We start from the raw sequence: 20,527 nt of genomic DNA, 5'->3' as shown, positions 1-20,527 counted from the left end.
GCCACGATTTCCTGAATTAGCCTGACATTAGACTTGTGGACGACATCTAATTAACGAAAGGAGTATATGTCCCTAACTACTCACTATGTTGATGCCAAATGAAGGCTTTGTAAGAAAATGATAAACTTTCGTTATCTTACGCCTTCTCATAATGGTTTGATGATTTCAGACTGCATACGCAGATGTCTAATAGAGTGGGAAATTGAGAAGAAGATCTCGACAATTACATTAGACAATACCCCTACAAATGATAGCGTGATAATGAATTTGAGTAACCAGTTTAAGGCCACCGGTGACTTGTATTTTGGTGGAAAGATATTTCATGTTAGGTGTTGTGCCCACATCCTAAACTTGATTGTACAAGAAGTCCTTAAAACAATCGATCCCATGATCAAAAACATAAGAGGGAGTGTGAAGTACATATGGGGGTCACCTTCACGATTACATGCATGGAATGAGATCGTGAAGTGATTGAATTTGTCAACTCAGAGAACGATGAAGTTGGATGTCACGACATGTTGGAATTTAACTTTTGAAATGTTGGATTCAGCGATAGATTTGAGACCTGTCTTTTCTCACTATGCGGAGCTTGATAATGCGTATATTTGGCTGCCTTCTGAAGATGATTGGTCAAGAGTTGAATCAGTTCGTAAGTTCCTTTATGTTTTTTACAACAACACGAAGAAATTTTCGGGCTGCAAGTATTCAACAACAAATATATTTCTGCCTGAACTTTGGAAGGTAAAAGATGCCTTGCGCAAAAGTAGTAACGGACAAGACTTTTTACAATTCATGACCATGGGTATGCAGGTAAAGTTTGATAAGTATTGGTCTGAGTGTGGTCTGGTAATGGGTGTTGCGATCGTTCTTGATCCTCAGCACAAGATGTTTATGGTTGGCTTCATATGTAATAGGTTGTATGGTGTGTGGGTGTTGGTGAGGCCGAAAAGATTTCTGGTGTAGCTAGTAAATTGTACAATTTGTATACGTGTGCCGCAAAAGAACAATCTCCTCATGTGGGTTCTGGTTCTACTGTTGATGAATCGCAAGAAGACACGATAGATGATTTCATGTCTTATTATACACAATTAAAAGGGACTCAAGTACAGATGCATAGATCAGAACTTGAAGAGTATCTCAAGGAGGATATTGTAGTTCTAAATAAAGGCGATGATTTTAATGTTTTGGAGTGGTGGAGGACGAGATCTAGTAAGTTACAGTACTCTGTGCTCTTGTTAATGACACGCGATATATTATCAATTCCAATTTCACCTGTGGCTTTAGAATCTGCTTTCAGTATGGGGAGTAGGGTCATAAGCAAGTATAGAAGCTCATTTACACCTGAATCGGTTGAAGCGCTCATTTGTACTCAGGATTGATTGCGTCTGATGTGGGGAAAAGAGACCTCTATTGATAAGGAGTTCGATGAAGAGGAGAGTGACAAGATTGAAGAGACAGTACCTGTAGCTGCAATATGATTTTGATGCCTTCTAATTTTGTTATATCGTGTTATTTGTAATTTTGTTAAAGCAGTTACATTGAAGTTTTATGGTTATGTTTTATAGGTGGATGAATATTTCTCTTTTTCCATTAGTATCATTCAATTAGATAATATTGTTTAAATCTTTTATTATATTGTTAGGTAATTGCGTTCATTCATAACTTTTTTTTTGTCCTAAGCTAAACAGATATGTCATCGGAAGATGATGCATCGGCAGATATTTGGGATTATGGAGTCCAAACCTACTCACAGGATAGAAAGATAAAGTTGAAATGTAAGTTGTGTGGAAAATAGTTTGTCAACAAAACAAATCAACTCAAATTACATTCGGCTTGTCAGGGAGGAGACGCCGCACCTTATAGCAAAGCTTCTCAGGAGGTCCAGGATTTATTTGGAGCCATTCTCGATTCTAATACAAAGACTTTCCACACCCCTCACCCTGCAACTACAACTAATACAACTAACCAAAAAATATATAGAAATAGGTTTGTTATAAATGAAGAAGGGTTTAGCAGAGGAACTACAACTGCCTCTAGCTCTAGTTCCAGGCCTTCCATAACCGCAATTAGTAGAGAAGAAGAACAAGAGAGAATTTTAAGAGAGCAAGAAGAACGGGATTATAGAGAGGCCGTCAAAGAAAGCATGCAAATGGCATATAGATCAAGAAGTACCAGACAACAACATCCACCTCCGAGACAACATGATGCTGAAGCAGGTATAAGTAAACCATCAAAGTTTATTAAAAGTCTTGTAGCATTTTATAGGCTGTTGGGAATCCCGTACAAATTGAGTCATAAAAAGCGTCTGAAAAAACTTCTTGCATCTGTGAATGAGGACGATAGGAAGAGATCCCCACCATCCGATTTAGCAGAGGTGAAAGACTATTTTTTGGACACATCCAGCTCGAAGTTGCCCAAGAGTTTTCCTGCAGTTGAATCAGTAAAAAGAGAACCGAAGAATGAATCTGGCAACGAAGGTGGAGGTGGAGGAGGGGGTTACTATTTCGGACAAGGTTCATTTAGTTACATGTCACAAAGGCATTCATCATATAGAGGGTATTGAATGTATGAAAGTTTTACATAATCTATATGTTAGTATGTGCATGTTAGGTTTTTTTACTTTTGATTTTGGACATGATGTTGGACATAGTTTATGTCAGTATGTGCATGTTACCTAATCTTTTTCTTTTTCTTTCTTTCTTTCTTTCCTTATTATTTTTTAAATTTTAGCTTAAAGTGTGTTTGGTACCAAATTTCTTTATTATTTATTAAATTTGAGCTTAAAGTGTGTTTTTTAAATTAGTTATGAAATTTCATGGTATTTGCCGCAACCATAACAATTTTTTATCCATACAACTTCTTAACATCTTGGTTGCACTAAATATCATGTCTAATGTGGCACAAAATATCATGATATTTTCATGAAATAATGGTGCAAATGCAATTTAACACATTGTCTTAATAACTTTTGTTTTGTGGGCTATTGATGGTGATTTTCAAGATAGCCACCATCAGCTTTCAAGATATTTTTCTTCTTAGAAAATGTGATTGAATGGAGTGTTCTAGTGTTCTCCTGCTTAGGTAAGTCTGTTTTGTCCTTTCTTGTACTCTATTTACTCCTAAAGGGAGTTGTAAGATTATCCTTTTTCTCATGTCAAACTTCAACTCTTGTAGCATTGGGCAAGGTTCTCCTTGATTTGGATTGACTTGGTTCTAATATTAGTCACAAAAATGCAGCACTTCCCTGCATTTGTTGACTGATCAGGCAAGTGGAACACACACCCTTTGTTTTATTTTTATTTTTTTCATGCACTTAAATTTAGATTGTCCAAATCGTGGGGCTGGTTGTGGATGGAGCATTTCAAATTGAGCACCATCCTATAGCTTGCTATCAAATGGATGCTTATAGATGAAGAAATTGTTCAATAGTCTAAATTTAACGAATGAAATAAGATAGCTATGATCATTAATTAGTTCTGGTATCTGGCTATGCCTCACTATTTCAGTCCAAATTCCAAAATGCTGTGCATTTATACCAAGTAGAGGATTTTTTTATTTTTTTATACCAGATCATGTGCATGGTGAATGAGACAACTGTGAACAATCACTGTAGTCTACTCCTTTGAAAAAAGAGTTGCATTAAGATAAATCCTACCAGTCCTCGAATATCATGGCACTTCTTATTCTCAACAATGTTTTTCCTGATAAATGATAAAAATGCCATTGTCTTATTTGTGCATTTGTTTGAAGCTAGCCTGTGATTGTGGGACCTACCTGATAAATGGTATGGATTCTTGATCCATCAGACATCCTATAAATCAAACACTACACAATAGTTGCTGATAGTGTTACTCCGTTTTCTTTATTTTTATCTATCTGCTACCATCACCAAATGACTGCTTTTCTTTCCTACTTTTGTTTTCAGTATAATGGACAATCAAAGAAATCTTGGTCTTCTTTTGTTTTTTCCATTCTTCTCTGTTCTGTTCTGGTTTTTTTTTTTTTTTTCTTCTTCAATTGTTTAAGTCTAGTAAACATAGAGCCAACACAGGAAAAAAAACCCGGTCCGAACCTAGGCCAATCTGATCTGACTCGGTTTTCCTGACCGAGTCGGACTCGGATCGGTCCAGGATAACATGGGTTAGGATCGGATTGGGTCAGAGGGTCAGAGGACCAAGACTCGGTCCCGGATCTGATTGAGTTCAGGTCAGGCCATGCAGTACTCGGACCTGGTCGAGTTGGACCCAATCCGATTCGACTCGGTCCGATGCCCAGCTCTACCCAAGTCTATGGGGCTCACCATGCATGTTTGTAAAACCGCTTGGTTCGTGGGTCCTACACTCAGATGTTAAGTCTTGAAGTGAAAAATCAGCTATATTTACAACTTAGATGGGTCACACCAAGTGAAATAGGGGATTTGGGATGTCTACCATAGGTTTGTGACTGCACCACCATATGTCAGGATGAAGAGAAGATACAAATATCAGCCTGATAAAATACTCAGGTGGGCCACAACATGTGTAATTAATTTATTGAGTCTAAGCTATCTTGTAGGGTAAAATCTCAACCGTTGCTTGCCATTTGCCTACACTTCTATAATAAATTTACCCTTGTTTAACCACTGTTGCAAAGACTAATTGCAAATCAGAGCAGAGATGCCTAAGAACATCTCAAATTGAAATATTTCAACATTTATCATTTAACTCTTTTCCTTTAAACATGGATCATCTCTTAAACCATTTTTATAGGCCATTGATAGAAAGTTTAAGATCTTCTAATTACAAAGATTTTCGATGCAGCCAGATATGGGTCTCATTCAATCAATAGTTTAGATCATCAAATACAATTCCAAATCCAAATGGCTATAGTGCTATCCTATGATATATATATATATATATATATATATATATATAACTACAATGATATTTCAAATTGGTTATGTAATGGCTGTTATGTAATCATAACGGTCATGATTGTTATGCATTACGGGCCAATAAGGCTGTAATGGCATAAAACTATCCACAATAGTCCCGTACCAGTTCATAAATAGATAATTTTTTATTTTTATTTTTTTAAAAAGAAAGAGCAGTAATCACCATTTAGACCTGTATTATAATGGTGATAATGGTAACTATTATGACTACCATTACCGTTATGGAACACTTCGTAACTACTCTTTTGCAAGAGAAAATTGGGCCAAGTTCAAAAGCACCAAAGTTTGGATCTAGACCTTTATTAATAATAATAATAATAATATTATTATTATTGTTGTTGTTGTTGTTGTTTAATCAAATTGAATCCACTTACCCATTGTTTTGACCCAATCGATTTGGATCCCTACATTTTATGTAGAGGTGGGCATCAAGTCGAGTCCGACCGGATTGGGTCTAACTCAACTTGGTCCTAAAATTTCAATGAACTGATCCAAAATCGATCCGGGACCGACTCCAGGTCATCCAACTCGATCCGATCCATTGCATTGTTGGCCTGACCTGAACCAAGTCCAACTTGGTCAGGGAAACCAAGTCGGATAGGGTTGGGTACGGTTCAGATCTAGTCTATTGTTTTATTTTTTATTTTTTTAAATTAAAAAAAATTCACCATTAAAAAATTTGTAGGGCCCACAATAACGTTTATTTTCCATCCAAGCTGCTAATAAGGTCACAACTACATGGATGAAGAGGAAAAACAAATTTCATATTGATCCAAAACTTCCGTAAACCCTAAAAAAGTTTCAATGGTAGACGTTCAACCCCCCACTGCTTTTTGCAGTGTGGTCCACTTGATCTTTAGATTTGTCTTATTTTTTGGCTCAAGCCTTAAAACGAGCCCACCAATTGGATGGACACTTTTGGATATAATACATACCTCATGGGACCCACAGAACTTGCTGACATTAATGCACCAGCTGGTGCATGGTACACCTACCCATCTGCTTCCTCACGTCTCAAAGTGTTAGGGGTCAGAAGTCAGAACGGGTGCTCGAGACGCCGATTGAGATGACTGAGGAGACAGATTGGCTACTCCCCTTGCCACCAGCCAATGGCTAGTGGTCGGTGCTCTATGGACCCCACATGATGTATTTATTTAATCCATGCCGTCCATCTATTTTTCAAGATCATTTTATTGTATTACACAAAAAATGAGGTATATCCCAATCTCAAGTGGACAACATTATATAACTTGATTGGTTCGGATTGGCCACTGATCTGAACTCGGATTAGATTGGATCAGATTGGATTGGATGAATATTGTGCGGATCGGATTGGATTGGATCAGATCGGATCAAATTGGTCCAGATTGGCTATTGATCCGAACTCGACTTAATGTACGGTTGGACCTGACTAGGCCTACTCGATCCGAGCCAACCCTAACCTTCGGATCAAATCAGGTCAGATTCTACCCAGGTCTAATTTCATGCATGGCTATTAGTATTTGAAAGATTAATGTCGTATTGTAATGACTCATGATAAAAGCTAGCAAATTACATGAGTTGATTAAAATAGGTGTGTTAGTATCAATAAGTTAAAATATGATAATGAAAGGAATGAAAGGTGATTTAAATTGCGCCACTCATTCAAAAAGATAATTGAAATGTGATATGTCACATATCGGCAGACATGGTACCTTCGAAATGCAGGGAAGTCGTCAGGTGAGGCCCACCCAGAATATGACCTGGCCATAAATACGATGATAACACATCATTAGGTTGGATGCAAGGACCAGCCTGTTTTTTTGGGCCAGGCCATGTTAGGGGTGAGCCTCACCTTATGAATGGTTCAGATATTGCACACGTGTCAACTAAGCACCTACTTAAGATTTGATTGGGTCACATCATGTCACTCTTACCGATCACTTTTAAACATATATTTTCTTAAAATTATATCTTTAACAGTGTCATATATCCAATCAGATCTGGCCATGTTATAAATCACGACAGTGACAGGCTGATGCCCGAATCCACTGCATCCGTGTCCCGATGCCAAGCACCCCTTCACAGGGACTCGGATTAGGGAAACGGATTGGATACTCCCCCTGCCACCAGCCAATGGCTGATGGTCTGTGGGCTCCATCATGATGTACGTATTTCATCCATGCCGTCCATATATTTTTACAGTTCATTTTATAATATGTGATAAAAAATGAGGTCTATAAAAATCTCAAGTGGACCACATTACACGAAATAGTGTTGAATCAGGGTCATCCATTGGAAACCTTTTGGGGGTATAAAAGTTTTGGATCAAGCTGATTTTTGTTTTTTCCCCTCATCTGAGCCTGTATGACCAAATCAACATATTAGATTTCAAATAAACAGTATAGTGGGCCTTGGGAGAATTTTAATTGTGAATATCCAATCAATATTGTTTTCCTGTGGTGTGGTCCATTGAGATTTATATTCCTCTCATTTTTTCGAAAAAGGGCTAAAATGATCTTTAAAAATGGATGAAGCGGAATGGATGAAACACAGACATCATGATGGGGCCCACAAAGCACAGAACACCAGCCACGGGGCTAGCCAATCCGTTTCCGAGGATTAGCTGTGACAGGTTTGAGCGGCAAGATAGCAACTAAAGTGGTATCACCGAGTTTTGTGGGCCCACCATCATGTATGTTTTGTATCCACAGTGTCCATAATTTCGAAGAGATCATTTTAGGGCATTAGTCAAAAAAGAGAAATTTACGACTGTGGACCCCACCTTTTATCCAGTGGTTTTACGAAGCATTACAAACATAACAAACGCACATAAACCTCCTCGTACGGACACCGAATTTGAGGACGAAAATACCCCTGCCTTCCTCGTGCTGGCGTGCAGAGACGAGCGCTGACGGACAGTCTGGCGATGGGAACTCAGGTGGGGCCCACTGTGATGTTTGTGAGAAATCCTCCCCGTCTAACTTCATTCATAGGGTCACAAGACCCGGATGAAGAGGAAAAACAAATTTCATAATGATCCAAAACTTCTGTAACCCTGAAAGGTTTCAATGGTAGACGTTCAATTCTCCACTGCCTTTTACAGTGTGGTCCACTTGATAGTTAGATCTATCTTATTTTTTGTCTTTAGCTTAATATGAGCTCACCAAATAGATGAACAGTTTGGATATAACACAGACCTCATGATGACACCAACGAAAGCAACCTAGCAAAAAGAATAAGAAAAAGCACGTACAGCCGTTTGGCGGCAGTGCCGCGGCTGTCCGGCGGATTTTATTTTTTATTTTATTTTATTTTTTTAAAATTTATTTTACAGAGAGGACTTTTTCTCTCTTATATTTTTCTCTAATACATAATTATGTAAATATGTATATATAAGTATATAAAAATAATTTTCTATCTATTAATTCATTTCTTTGCCTATTTATTAAATAAGCATATCTCTTAAATTAGAATTTTTTTTTTTTCCTTTTTTTAACACACACACACCCCATGCACTCACACTAGTGGAATTTCACCAAGTATGGATACTCACGCTTGACCGGGTGTTGAAACTCCTAAGAGTCTACCACCCGAGCAAGAGTAAGAATCCTAAAATAGCGGGGCAAGCATGAAAATTAGCGGGGCAAGCATGTAAATGAGCAGGGCAAATATGAAAATGAGCGGGGTAAGCATGAAAATGAGTGGGGGAAACTAGAAAATCAGCTAGGTAAACTGAAATATGAGCGGGGCAAACTAGAAAAACAGCAGGGCAAACTGAAGTATGAGTAAGACAAACTAGAAAAACAGCGGGGCAAACTGAAATATGAGCAGGGCAAACTGAAGTATGAGCGGGGCAAACTGAAATATGAGTGAGGTAAACTAGAGAATCAACGGGGAAAACATAAAAATGAGCGGGGGAAACTAGAAAATCAGCGGGGGAAACATGAAAATGAACGGGGAAAACCAGAAAATCAACGGGGAAAACATGAAAATGAGCGCGGCAAACTAGAAAATCAGTAGGGGAAGCATGAAAATGAGTGGGGGAAACTAGAAACTCAACGGGGCAAACTAAAATATGAGCGGGGCAAGCTAGAAAAACAGTGAGACAAACTGAAATATGAGTGGGGCTGTAACACCCGTACTTTTTCTTTAATGGTGGATACTTGATCCCACCAATCCCTATGATGTGGCCCACTTGAGCATTGGATTGCCCTAATTTTCGGGCCCTCGCCCTAACTTGACCCGACAAGATTGATGAACGGTGTGGATTTGTCGCATCATTCCTGTAGGGCCCATTCGCTAAAATAAATAAATAAATAAATAAATAAAAGGAAAAGCTTCTTTTGCAGTGACATGTAAAAGCACGTTACCTCTCCCCACTCTCTGTTGGACTCTCTCTCTTCCTTCTCCTTCGGCAAACGTGGTGGAACCTACACTCGCCTTGATTCAAACTACCCGCTTCTTTCTCCATCATTTTCACAATACAACATCCGGACTATTCAAAATTTATTGAAATTATCTTCAACACCATAAAATACTCCAAGAATATCATGTCGACAGCTTGAGTTATTAATTGATTTAAATTAATTATCGTTATGTACTCAAATTGCAATTAATTTCTTATTATTACATGATGAATAATGTATTTGAATTTATGGGTGCTCTGTCCTCAAAGGATCATTATATTTTTATGGGTGCTCTGCCCAGGGTCATTCCCGAAAGAATCGGCACGGTACGGGTGATCTGTCCAGGGTCATACCTGAAAGGATCGGCACGGGTGCTCTGCCCTGAGTGATTCCCTAAAAAGATCAACTGTAACATCTTAGATTTTCACTGTTTTGGATTTTCAAAAATCCATCAATTTTTATTTTTTTAAAATTTTATTTAATTAACATAAATATTACTTAATAACCATTAGCACTCAATGTCAGTGTATACAGGGGTGGTACCAGTAAAGAGCCGCACCAGTCCGATTAATCAGCAGTAGGAAGCCAATGAATCCGCCCGATCACTTGAACATCAGGTGTAGTGTAACGTCCCGCCCAACCAGAACAGTGTCGTGGGGCGTCCACGTAAGATTTGCCACAGGACCGTTCGTTAAGCCACTCGTAGTGAGGTATCACAAATAAATTAGACCAAGATTAGCCCAATTGAATAGGTCAAACGAGTCCTGATAGAACCTGGTGCGGGCCTCCAAGCCAGATGGCCGTTAACACCTAGCGACAGCTCGTGCAGGCTATACCGCGACACGGGAAGGTCAGAAAATTATAAAAATTTAGGAGAGCATATATCTCACTAGGCTTGGGGACCATCGCGGACCACGGACCCAGTGGACACTCAGAAGTGGAATCTGGCACTTGCCAGATGCACCCTACCAATGCCAGAATTGGAATCTGACACGGGTAAATAAAACTGAGATTTCAGGCATTTCAGCAGTCGGATTTCTTCCAAATTTACGGTAAAGGTCTAATGTATTTTTATACGCCCGCCCACAAAATCTGGGTCCCGATCGTGACACCGTGACTGTTGATTGCGAATCAGACCCGTGCAACCAAACCCCATATCTGATCATCCCCAAATTTTGCATGGCCCTTCATCAGGACATGGAGCACCTATCTTATAAGTTTCATAGTCAAAGGGCCACCAGAACTGCCCCAATTCTCCAAACAAGCTCTAGACCGCTCGTTGGTGGACCACTAATTCCAAAACTATAGAATAATGTCCATCTTACTGGGCTTGACGCCCATCGCGGGAGTCGGACCTGGGTACTACCCAAAACCGCTCAATTTGATCCGAAGGACGAGTGCATGAGAAGTACAAATACCCTAAATGAAGGAATTGGAACTTAAGTGAATTAAGTCATCTACTCTTATACAAAGTTGAAAATTTCGGACCATCAGTTTGCGACCAAACTTTACCCGTGGAGTAAGGATATTTCCCTACTCATATCCGTATAGCCGCGGCCCCGATCGACCACCGGTGACCGTTGAACAGACTTCTAATCATATCCGTCGATCGGCGCATCCAAATGGCGAATCGATCATATCCATGCGTAGATCATCATTAGAGCCAACTATCCAACGGTGGGTGCTGACTCCTACGCCCCGTAGTGGCCGCCAAATGATAGAAACACACTCCCCTAGGGCTAGTATAGTGAAAACCCATCCCTTAGGGCCATTTACACCAAACCTGACACTATATAAAGGCCTTATTTGGGGCACCCCCTCCCCCAGACGAATTTACCCTAAGGAACAAAGGAAGAGAGGAGAGAAAAAGGAGAAGGAAGAGAGGAAGAAGAGAGTGAAGGTGAGAGTGAAGGTGGACCGTAGGCAAGGTGGGACCCAAGGGAGTTCAATCTTGCACCTCCCTACCTCTTCTTTAAGGAAGAACCCTCCACTACAACCACACATTCGCTCCGTTGATCGTATAGGTAAAAGCCTTCATCCCTTTTCTTGAAAACCTTGAGTTAAGGAAGGATTTGCTTGAAACTCTAACATGCAAATGGTTGCTTTAGGGATTCCGGCCGTCCGACCCCAAAAGCCCTCATTCCTAGGTTATTTTCCAAGCCTCCAACGATCCATAGGTGCGGACTATAATCCTTAGGTGGCCTAGCACCAATTATAGTTGAAGTTTAATGATTTTGTTTGCTTGGTATGTTGTATGGAAGAATCTAAAGGAACCTAGGGATGACATATTGTTGGAATTATATGAATTACATGTTTATTTCTCTTTGATGTTAATCTAGCCTCTCTCATGATCTAGTGTATGGATGATTACATGCTCATGTTTGGTTTATTTCTTCTTCTCATATGTGTTGCTTCATCTTGTGTATGATTCTTTTGCTCTTATGTATGTGATCCCTTGAGGTGTAGGAAGTGTTTAACTTCCTCACCAACCCACACCACACACATACACCTTACTCATGATATTAATAGTTTGCTTGCTAGAGAAATTTGAATTGTATGTTGGGCAACATGAGAATATAGTGTTGAATATGTTTGATATTACATTGGTAGTTGGCATGCTATGAATCACTATTCCTAATTGGGTTGGTCAAATAACACCCACTGAGTTGATCACTCACTCCCACTCTGGGACGATGTTTTAAAACACCAACCAGACTTGCTCGTAGATGCAGGAGATATAGATTACGTGGAGCCTGGTGATGCGAGTCTCGAGGAGGAGGACAAGTTTCCTTACTTCCAGTTGATGAGCGGGACCCCGTCGGATCAGTAGATGGGTCGTTGGATCGCCGAGCAGTGGCTCAGCTTTATTCTTTTGGGCATGCTATTCTTTTTGTGAATTTGTTGGGCGACACCTTGTGCGTCCGTTTGTATTCTTTTAGACATGTATATATATGTATAGTTGATTTCCTTCCATTTCAGTAGACTTGTGTGGTTGTGCTTCATGTTCCAGGAAATTTCAGAATACGCATTTAGACTGGATTAATCGCATATTAATGAAAACCGGTTATAAGTGACCCCGGGAACTCGGGAGTCGAGCGTATGCACGACCCCCGATTTCCAGGGTATTACATCAACACACATGGGTGCTCTGCCCTGGGTATTTACCCTAAATGATAATGATTAGTATCCTTTTAATTGCTCTGATTGCCTTGAAAATGCATGAAATAATGTGGGTTGCGATATATATTTTATTTAAATACAACTCATAGTCCTGAAATTCGGGTTCGGGCCTGGCCAACTCGGTTCCGATTTTTGGAGGGTGACAGGGGCAAACTGAAATATGAGCGAGGTAAACTAAAAAAACAGCGGGGCAAACTAGAAAAAAAGCGGAGCAAATTGAAATATGAGTGGGGCAAACTAGAAATCAGCGGGGGAAACATGAAAATGAGCGGAGAAAACTAGAAAATCAGTGGGGGAAACATGAAAATGAGCGGGTCAAGCATGAAAAATGAGCGGGGCAATCATGAAAATGAGCGGGGCAAACATGAAAATGAGCGGATTAAGCATATGAATCGTTATTTTTGCAAACACAATTTTGCTATTTGCTTGTGTCATATATAATTGTTACACCTGCATATGAATCGGCATACTGACAGTGTGTAACAATAAAGCCCATTTTCTCTTCTTTTTTAGTCAACACTGACTAAAAAATGAAGGGAATTCTTCCACCGTACATGGCATAGCTGCAAGACAATCCAAGCCATCAAATTTTGATTGAAATTGACCGCGAAGTAAATGAATGGATTTTCAACCATTGACTTGATGAAATCTTGGAAAATAATCAGGTTAGTTGGCTAAAGTTGCTTTTCCTACCCCAAAATCATATATGATACATCAAGTAAATAATTTTGGTTTAGAACATATTCTTGTTAAATGAATAAAGAAAGAAATTATAAAAAGAGAGATTTTTTTTTATATGCTTATATAAACATATTTATATAAATATGTATTAGAGAAAAATGTAAGTAGGTAGAATAAAGTTCTCCGTGTTATAAATTTTTTTTAAAAAAAAATAGACTGGCGCGGCACTACCGCCGATACAGTGGTCCTGTCGCGGTACAATGGCTACGGTTATAATCTGTAACCATAGAGGGTACATAGACTGCACAGACTACGGCAGCACTACTGTCGGTTCGGTGGTACTACCGCGGTAGGCTGTGCAGTCTATGCACCCTCTATGGCTACGGATTATAGCCGTAGCCATTGTACCGCGGCAGTACTGCCGTATCGGCGGTAGTGCTGCGCCAGTCTGTTTTTTTTTTTTTTTTTTATAACACGGAGAACTTTATTCTACCTACCACGGTAGTATGCTCCTATTGTACTAAGTAAACTCAGTTGGGCCCACATTGAATGTATGTAGTATATCCACGCCGTCCATTCGTTTTTCCATCTATTTTAGCGATTTAGCCCCAAATTGAAGCATATCAAAAGATCAAGTGGATCATACCACGGGAAACAGTGGGCATAATGATTTCCACCGTTGAAACCATAGTGGGCCCAACAGTGATGTTTATTTGTTATCAAACCTATTCATAAGATCATACAGACATGGATTAATAGAAAACACAATTATAAGCTTGATCCAAAACTTCTGTGGCCCCTAAGAAATGATCAACATTAGAAGTTCAATTAAAAATTTCATTTGATGTGGTCCATTTGAACATTGGATACGTTTAGATTTATCGGCTCTAGCCATGAAATTATCTGTTAAGTTTGTCCCGCTGATTGTCTAGTTTGCCCTGCTCAATTTCATGTTTGCCCCGCTGATTTCCTAGTTTGCCCTACTAATTTTCTAATTTGCCCCGCTGATTTTCTAGTTTCCCCTGGATCTTAAGACAATCCACTGACAACACCATCATTGCCTTGAAATCCATGCCATCCACCCTAATACCATTCAATACCTAAAGGCCTGTTTGGCCAGGCGAATCCAATGGGATTATGAGGGATGAGATGGATTTTAAGGTAATGATGGTAGTGTTAGTGGATTGGAAAAAGATCCATGGGATTGCTATATCCCGGGACAAGTTCACTGGGTCTATTTGGCACGCCTAACATATCTCGGGATTTTACCTTTCAATCCGTCCAACCAAGGGATGGGATCAATTTTAAGGTAATAATGGTGATGTTAGTGGATTGTTTTAAGATCCATGGGATTGCTAATACATGTCCTTTTAAACGTAGACCTATGGCTACGGATTTTAAGTAAAACATTCTAGTTTAGGAGATGCTTGTTAAATAAATAGACAAAGAAATGAATTAAAAGATAGAAAAATATTTTTATATATTTATATATACATATTTATATAATTATGTATTATATAAAACCATAAGAGGGAAAATGTTCTCCATGTAAAAAAAAAAAAAAAAAAAAGAGAAAAAAGTGCAAAAAGAGAAAAAAATGCATAGCACTACAGTTATGGCTATGGTTATAATTCATACCCATAGGCAAACCTCTGACCCTAACTCAGTGGCTTCTTTTTTTTTTTTTTTTCCGTTTATAATCCCTATTGATTTTTGTGGGTCCCATTATGAGGTATGTGTTATATCCAAACCGTCTATCTATTTGGCGAACTCGTATTAAGGCCTGAGATGAAAAATAAGAAAAATCTAGCTATCAAGTGGACCACACTGTAAAAGGCAGTGGGGAATTGAACGTCTACCATTGAAACTCTTTATGGGGTCACAGAAGTTTTGGATCATTATGAAATTTGTTTTTCCTCTTCATCCAGGTCTTTGTGACCCTATGAATGAACTTAGACGTCACAGTGGGCCCCAACTTAGACGGGGGAGGATTTCTAATGGTTGACGCTCATTCAACACCTTTTCCTATAATGTGGTACACTTAAGATTTGGATATACCTCATTTTTTGTCTCATACCATAAAATGATCCGGAAAAATATATGGACGGCATGGATGAAAAGCATAAATCATGGTGGGGCTCACAGACCACCGATGATTCGCCATTGGCGGTGCCGGGCGGAGTACCTAGTCCATTTCTGTGAAAAGGAGGGGTATTTTCGTCCTAGAATTTGTCATCCGTGCAAGGAGGTCTAAGTGCGTATGTTAAGTTTGTATTGCTTCAAGAATATCCAATGGATAAAAGGTGGGGTCCACAGTCATAAATTTCTCATCAAAAATTAAGGCAGATCCAAAGCTCAAGTGTAACCCACAGCACAAAACAGTGGAAATAGTGATGCACACCCTTGAAACGTTCCTAAGGCCTATCAAGAGGCTTATTTGAGATCAACCTATTACTAAGTTAACACACATGAACAAAGGGAAAACATAAATATTAACTAGATCAAAAACTTATGTGGCTCCCAAGAAGTTTTTAATGGTGGGCCCATTGTTTTTTATGTTGGGTCTACTCGAGCTTTGGATCTGCCTCATTCTTCTGCTCATGCCCTAAAATGATATCTCCAGAAAAAAAAAGGACGGTGCGGATACAACACACACATTATGGGGAGGCCCACAGAGCTAGACCCCGAGCAAATTGCTAATGAATTTGCAAACTGCGGGAACAAAGCAAGCTTCTCTCTGTACGGTACTCAAGGACGTGGTTTTAAGTGATGCTGTCTTTCTTTTTGTTGGGCCCCACCATCAATGGACCATTCCCTGGAGAGAAAGCCCAAGTTAGTCTCTAGGATCATCCAGTGTGAAATATTTCTTGGGCATAGTCCATCCACGGTGGGGCCCAGCCGACCAACGGTTCAGATCATTAACCCAAGCCCCCTGCTTGCTGAACTGAGATCCTCTTTAAGTGAATTTATGAAACACACACATCAATCCTTTCGTTGCGTAAATCTCATTATCGTCTCATGATGAGGTGTGGACCCCTCTCCACTAATTACTTTCGGTTAAGGGGATCTATATGGTGGGCCCGATCTTATCAGAACCAGCCACTAGGTTGCTTGTTTCACACCGGATCATATCTCTGATGATGATTTACTTTCAATTAAAACTATTTGTCGTTTTGCACTGTAGTCATTGTCAGCCGTGCATTTTAATTCAGGGAATGGGCACCCACTAAAATGATAGAAATCAAACTGGGACCGTCCAAAATCATGAAGGGACACGAGGGCACAATCAGAGATGGGCGAGCATAAAGGGGTAGATGGATGGATAAGGAGGAGAAAATGCTACAGCAGATTTCCATGGATTGATGAGACCATTCATGGCGCATATACCAACCTGGCACGTGTGTAAGATCTGAGCCATTCTTAAAGCGGGGCCACTTGGAGAATGCGTGGTGACCATCATCAGGGTGGTCGACACGTCAGGCAGGTTAATGTAGCCATGTTTCTCTAATTGGCTATTTTTTAAACACTCGTTGCCTGCACGACCAATGGAACAGAGATATGTCCTTAGTGGGCCCCATCTGATGAATGGACCAGATCTCACACAAAAATGCCAGGTTGGCGCAAGATACGTGATTTACTTGTTCAATATATCCTTGTGCGAATCGCATTGGTAAGGCCCGGAAGCTTAAATATAGGGACGCGGATTGCGTCCTACCCGGGCAGTTCTGTGGGCGGGCCCCCTGTGATGTATCGGTTTATCCACGCCGTCCATCCTTCCTCTCGGATTATTATAAGATAATTTCATAAAAAATAGTCATATCCAACGCTCAAGTGGACCACACCAAGTAATAAACTTGGGTTGCATGAAATGACAAAGCATTAAATGACAGTTGCATTAAAAGCAAGAGTCATCAGTGGTGTGGTCCACTTGAGCGTTGGATCTGTCTCATTTTTTAGCGTACATTTAAAATGATCCGATAGGAGGAGTGGACAGCGTAGATGAACCGATATATCATAGTTAGCCCACTCACAGAACTGCCCGTTCGTTGCTAGAGATTGACGGGGGTAGGACGCAATCAGCGTCCTAGATATATAGACGCGGATTGCATAGAATCGCAGTGGCGACGCAGCTATTGGTCGGTGTTCTGTGGGCCCCACCATAATGTATTTGTCTTATCCATGCCATCCATATATTTTTGCAGTTCATTTTAGAGCATGAATAAAAAAAATGAGGCAGATCTAAATTACACCACAGAAAACGGTGTCGATTTAACGCTAACATTAAATGAGATGACTCAAAGGATGGACGGTGCATGAGTACATACCGAAAAGAGAACTGATCACCTACAGGCAACTGTACCATAACTTTACTACATCATCGCTCCCGTCGACATGCCACTCGTGTGGGAAATCAGTACCGTGTAAACGATAACCTCCCCTTTGAAGATCACTCTTCTTTTAACACCAAGCTGATCCACTTACTAGGTGGGCCATACCTACATACGGAGTCAAGACTGTCGGTTTTCATTGATTCCATCGGTGTGGTCCACCTAGATCGTTGACATGATGTTCGACAACGTGATGTCATACACCAAAAATCTCACGAAGAGGAAGATTCCGTTTACCGAGCTCGTGAATGTGGACCATTGCATTATTTTCTGGCTTGCTCCGACAGACTAATCTGGGATATTTTTGGTACATGGGGTATCTATTGTGGGGCCCATCCTGTCAACGGTTTGGAATTTTGTGGAACACTAGATAGTGAAATGAGAAAATCTTATAATACTTAGCACCTAGGCTTTTTAGGTATTACACTTATAGCCTGTTTGAATTAGTGTAATTCACGGGATTTTGGGATTTTGGGGTTAAAAAGGTAATTATCACCTTTCATTGCTGTTTGAAAGGGAGGTGCATTGAACAAATTTTCATCACTTAACGTATGATTCCAAGCCAAAACTCCATGGGCCCCACCATGATATATGTTATATATCCACACCGTCCATTGAATGGTTCAGATCATTCTAGCAAATGGGCCCAAAAATGAAGAAGATTGAAAGCTCAAGTGGACCACACTGCAGAAAACAATGCTGATTGAATGATAACCATTTAAATGTTCTTCATGTGGTGTGGTCCACTTGAGCTTTGGATCTGCCTCACCTTTTAGGATCATGCGGAGTGGATTTTTCCAACTCATTCTAAGTATACGGTGCAAAAAATGAAGTATATCCAAATCTCAGGTGACCACGTCATATGAAATAGTGGTGGTTGAACGTCACCCATCAGAAACTTCTTGAAAGCCACAAAAGTTCCATATCAAGCAGATATATTTGTGCTTTACCTTCACCCAGGTCTGCGTGACTCAATCAACAGGTTGCATTAGAGGCCTCAAAGAATGCAGTAAAAAGAAAAATAGATAATGTATGCCGAGAAGGGAATGTGCGTAATAGACCACATTCTGTGCATAGTAGAGATATGAGATAAAAAATGGAGGTCAAACACTCTCTTGAGTTAAAAAGGGATAATTCGACATTCCTAATCTTTGACCATACTCCTAAATCGTCTGATCGGCTTTGATGAATTAAGTCTCTATAACTAGTTGAAGCATAACTTAGACACAGGCTTGATAGTTGTATAGCATCCAGGCGATAGAATCTCCTCATTATTGGAAAATGGAAGTCAAGAAAATCAACGAAAAATCCTCACAACTTCTATATTATTTTCTCTACTTTTTACGACTCTTTAGGATAAGGGGCGGGTGACGGTTATATAAGCTTGGAAATCGTCGCCTTATGAATGACTGGTGGACACTCGTCAATTATTTTTCATGATCAGTCAAAAACCTCTCTAACAGAGGAATGTGGCGCTAGCTGTCCGTTGGCTGATCATCCGCGGACAGTCCACTCCCTCCAAGGTGGGGTGTCTATGGGTAAAAAAGAGAAGAGTCCGGATCTTCTGTCATCTGGTCAACAGAGATTTCCTATACCTTAGTCGTCATTGGTCCACGTCACCACTCACTAAAAAAATAATAAAAAAAAGCTTCGGACGCCTAACCATTAGGGTAACAAGAAGATCAGATAACAGATGATCCCGACTCAAAAAAGAAATCAAGCAGATCCAAATCTTACGTGGACCATGCCACAGGAAACAGACATGATTGAATCTCCACCGTAAAAAAATTAACGGAGCCGCTTATTTGCCATTGCCATCCAAACCATTGATAAGGACACAGAGACCAGAACGAAGACCACACAAGCATCACCAACTGCAAAATGGGTAATTTTGTAATAATTCTCTCCCCTATCCTTTTCCGGCGTGGATTCAGTAGATCCCGGATCCACTGAGGTCGGTGGATCGCTAACTGTGGGGCCCACCTTTTTTTTTTTTACACACGCACACACACTACCGCACACTCACGCCGTAGTGGGATTTCACCACCTATGGAGCCCACCTTTACGTGCCTTACATCCACGCCGTTCATCTATTTCAAAAGCCTATTTTATGACAGGATTCCAAGAAATAAGCAGATCAAAATTTTAATCGGGCCACACCAAAGAAAACAATGGTGATTGAATACACACCGTTAAGAAATTTTTGAGGGCTACCGTGATGTTTATTATCCATCCAACATGTTGATAAGGTTACAAAGGAGCTACCGTAATGTTTATTTTCCATCCAACCTGTTGATAAGGTTAAAAATACCTAGATAAAGGGATCAACGTAAATATCAGCTTGATCCAACACTATTGCTGCCCACACGTAGATTTTAATAATCAATCAACACTGTTTTCTGTGGCATGGTGCACCGAATATTTGGATCTTACTTTTTTAGATCATGAACTAAAATATTCTGTTAAAACGGATGAACAGCATGGATGTAACTTAAATACATCATGGTGGGCCACAGAGTCAAGGATCCACCGACCTCGGTGATCCCGGATCCACCGAAGCTGCGCCCCCGGACGCGGATTAGATACTGACAAGTTGAGTAGCGAGTCGTCTACTGAAGTGGCCTCACCAAGTTCCGTGGGCCCCACTATGATATATGTGTTATATCCACACCGTCCATTCATTGTTAGATATCAATTTAGTATATGAACCAAATAATGAGGCAAATAAAAATCTGTAGTGGACCCCACCAAAGAAAACAGTGGGAAGAGTGATCCTCACCGTTGAAACCATCCTAAGGCCCATCATAATGTTTATTTGAAATCCAACCTGCTCAAAAGTTAAAAAAGACATGAAATAATGGAAAACACAAATATAAGCTTGATCTAAAACTTTTGTGGCTTTAGAAGTTTTTAACGGTGGGCATCACTGTCCCACTCTTTTCTGTGCTGGGGTCCAC

The sequence above is a fragment of the Magnolia sinica genome, chromosome 2, assembly GCF_029962835.1.
Source record: "Magnolia sinica isolate HGM2019 chromosome 2, MsV1, whole genome shotgun sequence".
Taxonomy (NCBI): domain Eukaryota; kingdom Viridiplantae; phylum Streptophyta; class Magnoliopsida; order Magnoliales; family Magnoliaceae; genus Magnolia; species Magnolia sinica.
The sequence above is the reverse complement of the archived record's forward strand: the minus strand, read 5'-3'. Positions refer to the sequence as shown.